This window comes from Acinonyx jubatus, chromosome A2 (genome assembly GCF_027475565.1).
Source record: "Acinonyx jubatus isolate Ajub_Pintada_27869175 chromosome A2, VMU_Ajub_asm_v1.0, whole genome shotgun sequence".
In the NCBI taxonomy this organism is placed as follows: domain Eukaryota; kingdom Metazoa; phylum Chordata; class Mammalia; order Carnivora; family Felidae; genus Acinonyx; species Acinonyx jubatus.
The window spans coordinates 112181702-112190000 of record NC_069383.1 but is presented as its reverse complement, the minus strand read 5'-3'; positions in this window follow the sequence as shown (position 1 = coordinate 112190000).

The following is an 8299-nucleotide window of genomic DNA, read 5'->3' as shown; positions in this document are numbered from 1 at the left end:
TACCTCCTGCCAACTACTCCCTGGGGTCACTGCCCAGGTTAGAGAGGAATGTTGGGGACAGCTCCTGTCCTCATCTGGTATAGTTTCCCTACCACTCCTTCCTCCAAAATCATAACCACTCTTGTCAACATTTCCAACCAACATTTCTCCTACCCCTGGCTGTCGCTTGGTGAGCTCCAGGTAGTGACTTCCTTGGCCTTTGCATTATCACCTGTCTGCCCTCCCTACCCCTTCTCTGCCCCTTCTGTGTCTGCGTCCAGCAAGCCAGTCTCTGCAGACTGCCCCACCTGGCTCCCCTCTCCCTCAAGGCTGAGGGAAGGCTGGGGTACTTCTGCTCCCCGCCTTCCTGCTGTTTTGGCCTCGTTCCTACTACAGCCACGCCTCCTGTGGGGCAGCCCTCCCCGACTGCTCCAGCTCTCCGTGGGTTCCGGCGATACCGTCCTCTGCCTTACCCCTGCGGGCCACACCTGGTGGGCGCCGTTTCCCACCTCGGGGTGCTGCACTATCTTCTGTGTTTCTCTTCACCCTGCCTTCCCCGTGATAAGAAATCCCTTCATTTCTCTCTCTCTTTTGCAGTGGGTGGCCATTTCCTGCCAGGGCCTTGATGGACACAGCCTTACTAGCAGTCACAATAATAGTACCATAGTGGAGATAGAAGCCGTTTGGTTTACAGAATCATGGGAGAGTTTAATAACCCCCTTAGGCCCATTGATACCAAATGACAATTATTATTATCATCATTATTTATTTATTTATTTTATTGCAGCAGCTGCATTTACTGAGCACTTACTAAGGGCTGCTCACTGAACTCAGAACTTCGTGTATGTTATCCCATGGAATCCCCACAATGATTTTATCAGGTATATGTTTGCTATTATTCCCATTCTACACATGAGGATACCGAGGTTCGGAGAAGGGTCGACACTTATCTAGGATCACACAGCTAGTGAGTTGCTAAGCCAAGATTACAAATTCTGTATGGCCTCAAAACTCAGGCTTTTAACCACTACACTATAGATTGTGTTGACAGGGTCCAGAATCAAATTTCTGTCTGAGATTTAAATTCTGCCTCCATCTTGCCTTCTCTAATCTCGCTTGGCATTGCTTCTCAGGACAGCCTTCCTCCCCTATAGCATCAGCTTCTGCTCCTATGCGAGCCTCTCAAACCCAAGCCCAGAGCAATCTCTGGGAGGAGACGGGTGTCCTCATCATGGCCCTTCCCCTCCTCTTGTGGCCATAGTTGGAAGAGCCAGATGGAGGGCCTGACTTGCCTTCTCAATGAGGGGTGCATTAATTAACCACAATAATAGTAATAGCTTACATTTATCAATCACTTGCAACACCTAGTGCTTAACACATTGCATCTATTATCTCATTTCATTCTCAGGAACAGCTTCACAATATAGATACTACAACCCTTGAATGACCTATGACTCATGTCTTCCTGATACCATGTGCTTAACTTCTATTCATTTTTTATTTTTCAGAGAGGGAGAAAGAGAGAGAGAAAGAGAGAGAAAGCATGTACACGAATGGGGGAGGGGCAGAAGAGAGAGCGAGAGAGAGAGAGAGAAGAGAGAGAGAATCTTAAGCAGGGTGCTTAACTTCTAAAAGATTCTACCATTGTGGAGACACCGTTTCTTAATGAGTCACAAACGAGGGAGAAGTTCCTAGAGGTACAGTCAGTGAGAATGGGCTGTCTTTCTTTATGTGGGTCATGAGGTCTTGTGGTGTTTGAGGTCCTGTCTATAGGGCTTTGTGGAGAGGGGTCACCAGGCTAATACCAGTATTAATAACTCTCAAGCTCATTGTGAACTATAGTCCGGATGCTTCTCTATACAGAGCTTAGGTATCTGCTTTCCCATGACACGGTAACTCCTGTGGATTCTATATTTTAAATATCTGAGGAGATTTTTGTTTGAAGATAGCTTATTGGTCACACATGGTTAGCTCTTCCATTATTGAATGATCAAGGATGATCTAAATATTTCAAGAAAACTTGCAACCTGAACAAGAGGCTAAGACAAACAAAACAAAACAGAAAAAAATGACCCCAGAGAAAACGGAGATAATTCCGAAAACAGAAAAGGATGTTGAAAAAAAAAAAGAAGAAAAGAAAACCCTCTAATTGGTATCCTCAGAGAGAGATAAGATAAAATACAGCATCCATAAAACTGGTATAAGATGATATAGAAATGGGGGCGCCTGGGTGGCTCAGTTGGTTAAGCGGCCGACTTCGGCTCAGGTCACGATCTTGCACTCTGTGAGTTCGAGCCCCGCGTCGGGCTCTGTGCTGACAGCTCAGAGCCCGGAGCCTGCTTCAGATTCTGTGTCTCCCTCTCTCTGACCCTCCCCCGTTCATGCTCTGTCTCTCCCTGTCTCAAAAATAAATAAACATTAAAAAAAAAATTAAAAAAAAAAAGATGATATAGAAATGGAATAGGTAGGGAACAAGAAAACACTTGGAAATTCTAAGATTGCCAAGCATCTTAGAATTGCATCTTTTCCTAAATCTAGGGCAGCCTTTCTCTTTTCCTTGGTCTATTGCTATTGCTATTTCTTCATTGCTTCTTCTGACTTCTGAATATCTGTCTTTTTGGCCACCAGGGTAAGCTTTTCAAATGTAAACTTCATTACATCTTCTTGCTTAAAAACCCTGATGACTCTTCATTTCCTTCACAAATAAAAGCTTTTTGTGTTCAGAATCTGTCAGACATTGTTAGTTGCCTTTTCAACAGGCATTTCTCCTATTTCTTCCTGGTTTTGTTCTGGTATCATGCAGCCATGCATCTCCTAAGAGTTGAATCTTGATGGATCTAAGCCAATCTTGGAAATTATGTTCTTTTGCCAGTGATCTGTTTAGGGGTGTCTGTGTCACCCAGTGAAATAAGGAATGTCAATGGGGGGAAGATGGGGGCCTTGAGGAAAGTTTCTTTGCTGATAAAACAGAGGCACCATATATTCCCTCTTTTTCTACTTTGTGTCATAATGTTCTCATGTGATATCTGGAACTCTGGCAGCCATTTTGTGACCATGAGGGCATGAGCTCCAGGGCATGAGCTGGAGATGGAAGTCAACCCACTGGAGATGGAAGAGCAGAAAGAGATCTGAGTCATTGACAATGTCATTGATCCATGCAGAATTAACCAACCCTGGAGCCACTCCAACTCTGGACATCTTGCTACGCAGGATAATAAAACCGAATCATTGTTTAAACCACTTCTGGTTGGGGTTTCTGTTACTGGTGGCCAAAGCATTCTAACTGCTATAGAACCTGATGTTACAGCCTCATCATCTGCCACCTCCCAGCTCTCATGCTCCCCACCCTTTGCGGTCACCTCTCTTAGTTGTTCACAGTCCCCAAATATAACACATTACTTCCTGCTTCAACATCTTTGCATCTACCATTCTGTCTGCTAAGAATGTCCTTGCCCACTTATCTTTTAATATCCTGTGACTTGATGACATTACTGCCTTTAGGATGTCCTTCCTAATATCCTTTCATACCACTGATCACCAGGGAGCATGTCTGTCCCCTACTGAACTGTGAGATCACTGGGGTGAATAGAATTATGTCCCTATCACAAAGAGTGTATCTCAGGTCCTTTGTGGGCTTATCATTCCTGAAATTGCCTTCAAAGTTATGCTCACATATATAGGTGGTAGAGTGAGCTTGTTAAAAGCCAGGCTATGGAGTCAAACAGACCTGGGTTTGAGTCTGAGTTCAACCACTAACTTAGCTGTGCAGCCTGCAACAGCTAACAACCTCTCTGTATCTTAATTCCCCCACCTACTAAGTGGAGATGGTGAAACTTAGAGTATCACGAAGGTTAAATGAGATAAAGCATGTAAACCATTTAACTCAGTGCCTGGCACACAGTGAATTATTCATAAATGCCAGCTCTTGGGATTATTACTTCATTAGTTTGCATTTAAGTTTTGTTACGGGAAGAGTTTCAAGCTTCCATCAAATTCTCAAAGGGGTCTGTGATCCAGAAGGGTCAAGAACCAGTGTTTGGGAGTAAAAGGAGCTGGGGTGGGGGAATCATAATAAACGCACACATCTTGCCTTCATAAAGTCTGCCGGCGGAGTACCTTGTAGTTGCTTCTACAAGGTACCCCGTGTGGGGTCGGGGTGGCTGCTGCCTGATCTGGCCAGGTTGAGTTCCCCCTTTGTCATCGCTCCCCCCAAGGCCCTGGGTCCCTGTGACCTCTGGGTTCTCCAAATGCCTCATTAACACCTTCTGAGAGCAGAGCCAGCAAGTGGGGCTGGTGTTGCCAGGGCAGAGAATACTTTTCATTAAAGCAGAGGGTAGTGGCAGCTTGAGGGGGGTGAGGGAAGGAGGAGGCGTGGTGCAGGGGCTACTGCCCCTTTGTGTCTGAGACTGATGACTCAGGGAACAAGACACTTCTGAGGACATCATCGTCAGCACAAAGCAGTGGCTTTGGCCCTGTGGTCTGGCACCGTCCCTCCCACCCACCCTCATGACTCCCTAGCCCCAGACCTTCGCCCTTTTCCTTAGCTGCCATCGTACCACCATTAAACCCATTTTTCACTCATTGTTCCTCCTAGTGGCCAAGAGAGGGTCGATCAGGACATGAGGCGTCCGTGAGCTGCGGGCAGAGCCAGGATTACTGTTCTGCTCTCCCTGCTCCAGACCCCTGCTGGGTGGTGGACAGAAGCACACATTTGGTGCCAGGCAAACCACGGTGAGTCCTGGCTCCACCCCCAGCTTTTGAGCCAGATGTCAGGCAAATCATTTCTACTCTCTGCACCCCCAGCTTCCTCCTCTGGAAGGAGGAGGTAAAGAATTATAGCTGAATCACCACTCCCCTAGTTTGCAGAGACATCAGTTCAAAACTCAGCTCTGGTCTTGTCATTATCTTGCTCACATCCCTTAGCAATGTTCCCTGGCCCTTTGTGATCTGGAAGTGGCCCATTGCTCCTGTCTTGGCTCCCTTCTCCTGCCCCCATCCAGTCACACTTGTACAGATTTTCTTTTCTTAGTCCACACAATACTACTTTGCCTGGAATTCTTCCTGCCTCTCCTTTTGACTTGGAAAATCCCAGTCTCCAACTCAAGTACTTGCTCCTCCAGGAAGCCTTCTGTGACTTCTTTCCACACTGCATCAGGCAACTCCTCTGGGCTCACACCTGCCAGAGCTGCATGGGCCTGGCCCTGGGACCTGGCCCCTGCTCATCTAGAGTGGTCCAGCATCATCTGGAAACTCGTGAGAAATGTAAATTGTCAGGCCCCACCTCCAGAACTACAAAGTCAAAATCTCTGGGAGTGGGGCCCAGCAGTTTCTGTGGTAGAAATCCCTCCGGGGAATGCTGGTGCTCAAGTCTGAAAAACACTCATCTAATCCAGTCTCCTGACACCATGCTAGATTTCTGCATTTTTAAATATATAATGTTTATTTAGTGTTGAGAGAGAGGGAGAGCACAAGCAAGGGAAGGGCAGAGAGAGAGGGAGATGGAAGGATCTGAAGGGGGCTCCATACTGACAGCAGAGAGCCCGATGTGGGGCTTGATCCCACAAATCATGAGACCGTGACCAGCCGATGTCAGACACTTAACTGACTGAGCCACTCCAGGTGTCCCTAGATTTCTGCATTTGAAGCACCTTGCTGCATCAACCACCAGCCACATGGCCCCAGTTCCAGCCCCTGCTGCAGAAGGGGAGAGGCCTGGGCTCAGTGGCCGGCTCCCCTGGGAGCTACCAGCTAATGGAGTTGTTACAGATGAGAATTTTCCCCATCACATCCCCTGCTCTCACTTCCTGGAGACACTTGCCCAATTTCAAATTGTAACTTTCTTTTATTGGCAAAGAAGAAATTTCAGCGCCTGTCTCATTTATTTCTCATCAGCCTCTCTTCCATCCCAATCCTGCCAGGCCGGGGGGCCCGCTGAGCTTGAGGAACAAACCACCGGTCATCTGCCTCTTCACGAATATATTGTAAATTTCATGTGGCTCCTTGCAGATGCACCAAATGTTGCCTGGAAAAATACTTCTTTTTTCTCTTCTCTTGCCCGGCACCCCACTAGGATGTTTCGGAAAGCTTGTGAGGAGGGAGGATCTTAGGAGCCCAAATATTTTCTGGATTAGCGTTTCCTCCCATTAGAAAACTTGTTTCCTTCAATCCTCCTCCCTCTACTTCTAGAATCCGGTAATCTTTCACTCTAGGAAGTTCTTCTTGGTGTGTAACCCAACTCTTTCTTGCTGGCACTGGCCCCAAAGCAGCCTGTGACGTAAAAAGAACAAGTATTTTTACCTCTATTTTACATCTCTGGAAACTAGCTCAGGGCCAGGCACACAGTAGGCACTCAATGAATGGTAGTTTAGAAAATGAGTGAATGGAGAGATTAGTAATGACAAAATTTGGTGACTTTGAGGATTATGTTAAGTGTTTCAAGTATATTCAAACACCTGACAACTTTATGAGCTAGGTAAAGTTTTATTTTATTCCTGTTTTAATTTTTTTTTTCAACGTTTTATGTTTATTTTTGGGACAGAGAGAGACAGAGCATGAACAGGGGAGGGGCAGAGAGAAGAGGGAGACACAGAATCGGAAATAGGCTCCAGGCTCTGAGCCATCAGCCCAGAGCCTGATGCGGGGCTCGAACTCAGGGACCACGAGATCGTGACCTGGCTGAAGTCGGACGCTTAACCGACTGCGCCACCCAGGCGCCCCATATTCCTGTTTTAAACATGAGGAAACTGAGGCTGAAAGAGAGTAAGCAGTTTGCCTAAGATCACACAGCAATTATGTAGCAGAAACAGCGTGTGAACCCAGTGTCTGAACTAATTGTACGACTGGGGGCTCACTTCTTGGATAGTCCCTTGAGTGTTGCTTTTCTGAGTGGGCAGCCGTCATAGAAGCATCCAGCGCCATGAGATTCAGACTGAGTGGGGGCAAGGCACAGGCAGAGACAAATGAGCCCCATAATTGTCCTTTGATGAAAGGCTCCTGAAGACGTCTGGGGAGGGGGAGGAGGAAGCCGGCAGGAGATGAGCGTGGCAGGAGGCACCGGCATCAAAGATGAGTGCCAACACGTCTGTGAGGGAGGGGGCCCCTTCCCCACCACCAGCACCAGGCTGAGGCTTCTCTGCGAAGCTTCAAAACTAATGACAAGGCAGCAAAAGACAGCCTCCCCCAGCTGCCAACACACACAATTGCTGACTGAACGTACCTCCTTTTTCTCCCCTAAGCCTATCATCATTTTTAATATTGTGGATTTACTAAAGTAATAAATGAACACATCATTTAAAGAATCATGTAATATACAAAGATGTTGGCGAGGGTGCGGAGAAAGAGGATCTCTTTTGCACTGCTGGTGGGAATGCAAACTGGGGCCGCCACTCTGGAAGACAGTATGGAGGTTCCTCAAAAAATTAAAAATAGAACTACCCTAGGACCTAGGAATTGCACTACTAGGTATTTATCCAAGGGATATAGGTGTGCTGTTTCGAAGGGGCACATGCACCACCGTGTTTATAGCAGCACTATCAACGATAGCCAAAGTATGGAAAGAGCCCAAATGTCCATCGATGAAAGAAGGGATAAAGAAGATGTGGTATATATATACAATGCAGTATTACTCAGCAATCAAAAAGAATGAAATCTTGCCATCTGCAACTACGTGGATGGAACTAGAGGGTATTATGCTCAGCAAAATTAGTCAGAGAAAGACAAATATTATAATGCTTTACTCATATGATGACTTTAAGATACAAAGCAGATGAACATAAGGAAAGGGAAGCAAAAATAATACAAAAACAGGGATGGGGACAAAACATAAGAGACTCATAAATATGGAGAACAAACAGAGCGTTACTGGAGGGGTTGTGGGAGGGGGGATGGGCTAAATGGGTAAGAGGCATTAAGGAATCTACTCCTGAAATCATTGTTGCGCTATATGCTAACTAACTAAGATGTAAATTAAAAAATAAATACATTTTAAAAAATCATGTAATATACAGATCTGTAGAGAAAAAATCAGAGTCTCCTTTTATAACTCTGCACCTCTCAGCACCCCTCGGAGGGACCATAGCTCACAGTTTGGAGGTGGTTGGCCCAGGGCGTTGCCAGTGATGATGAGGAAGGCAGTACAGGAGGTAATGAGAAGGTGTGATAAGGGCTGCTCGTGGGGTGTGTCCGTTCCACACAGAACCTTCCAGGATGGACTGCACGCCCGGGAGGAGGAATCTGGACATCCAGTGTCCCCCATCCCAGACCTCAAGGGTTGGTGTTTCATGTCTGGAAGTGGGGGAGTGCTTTCAAATGTAGGTTGTGT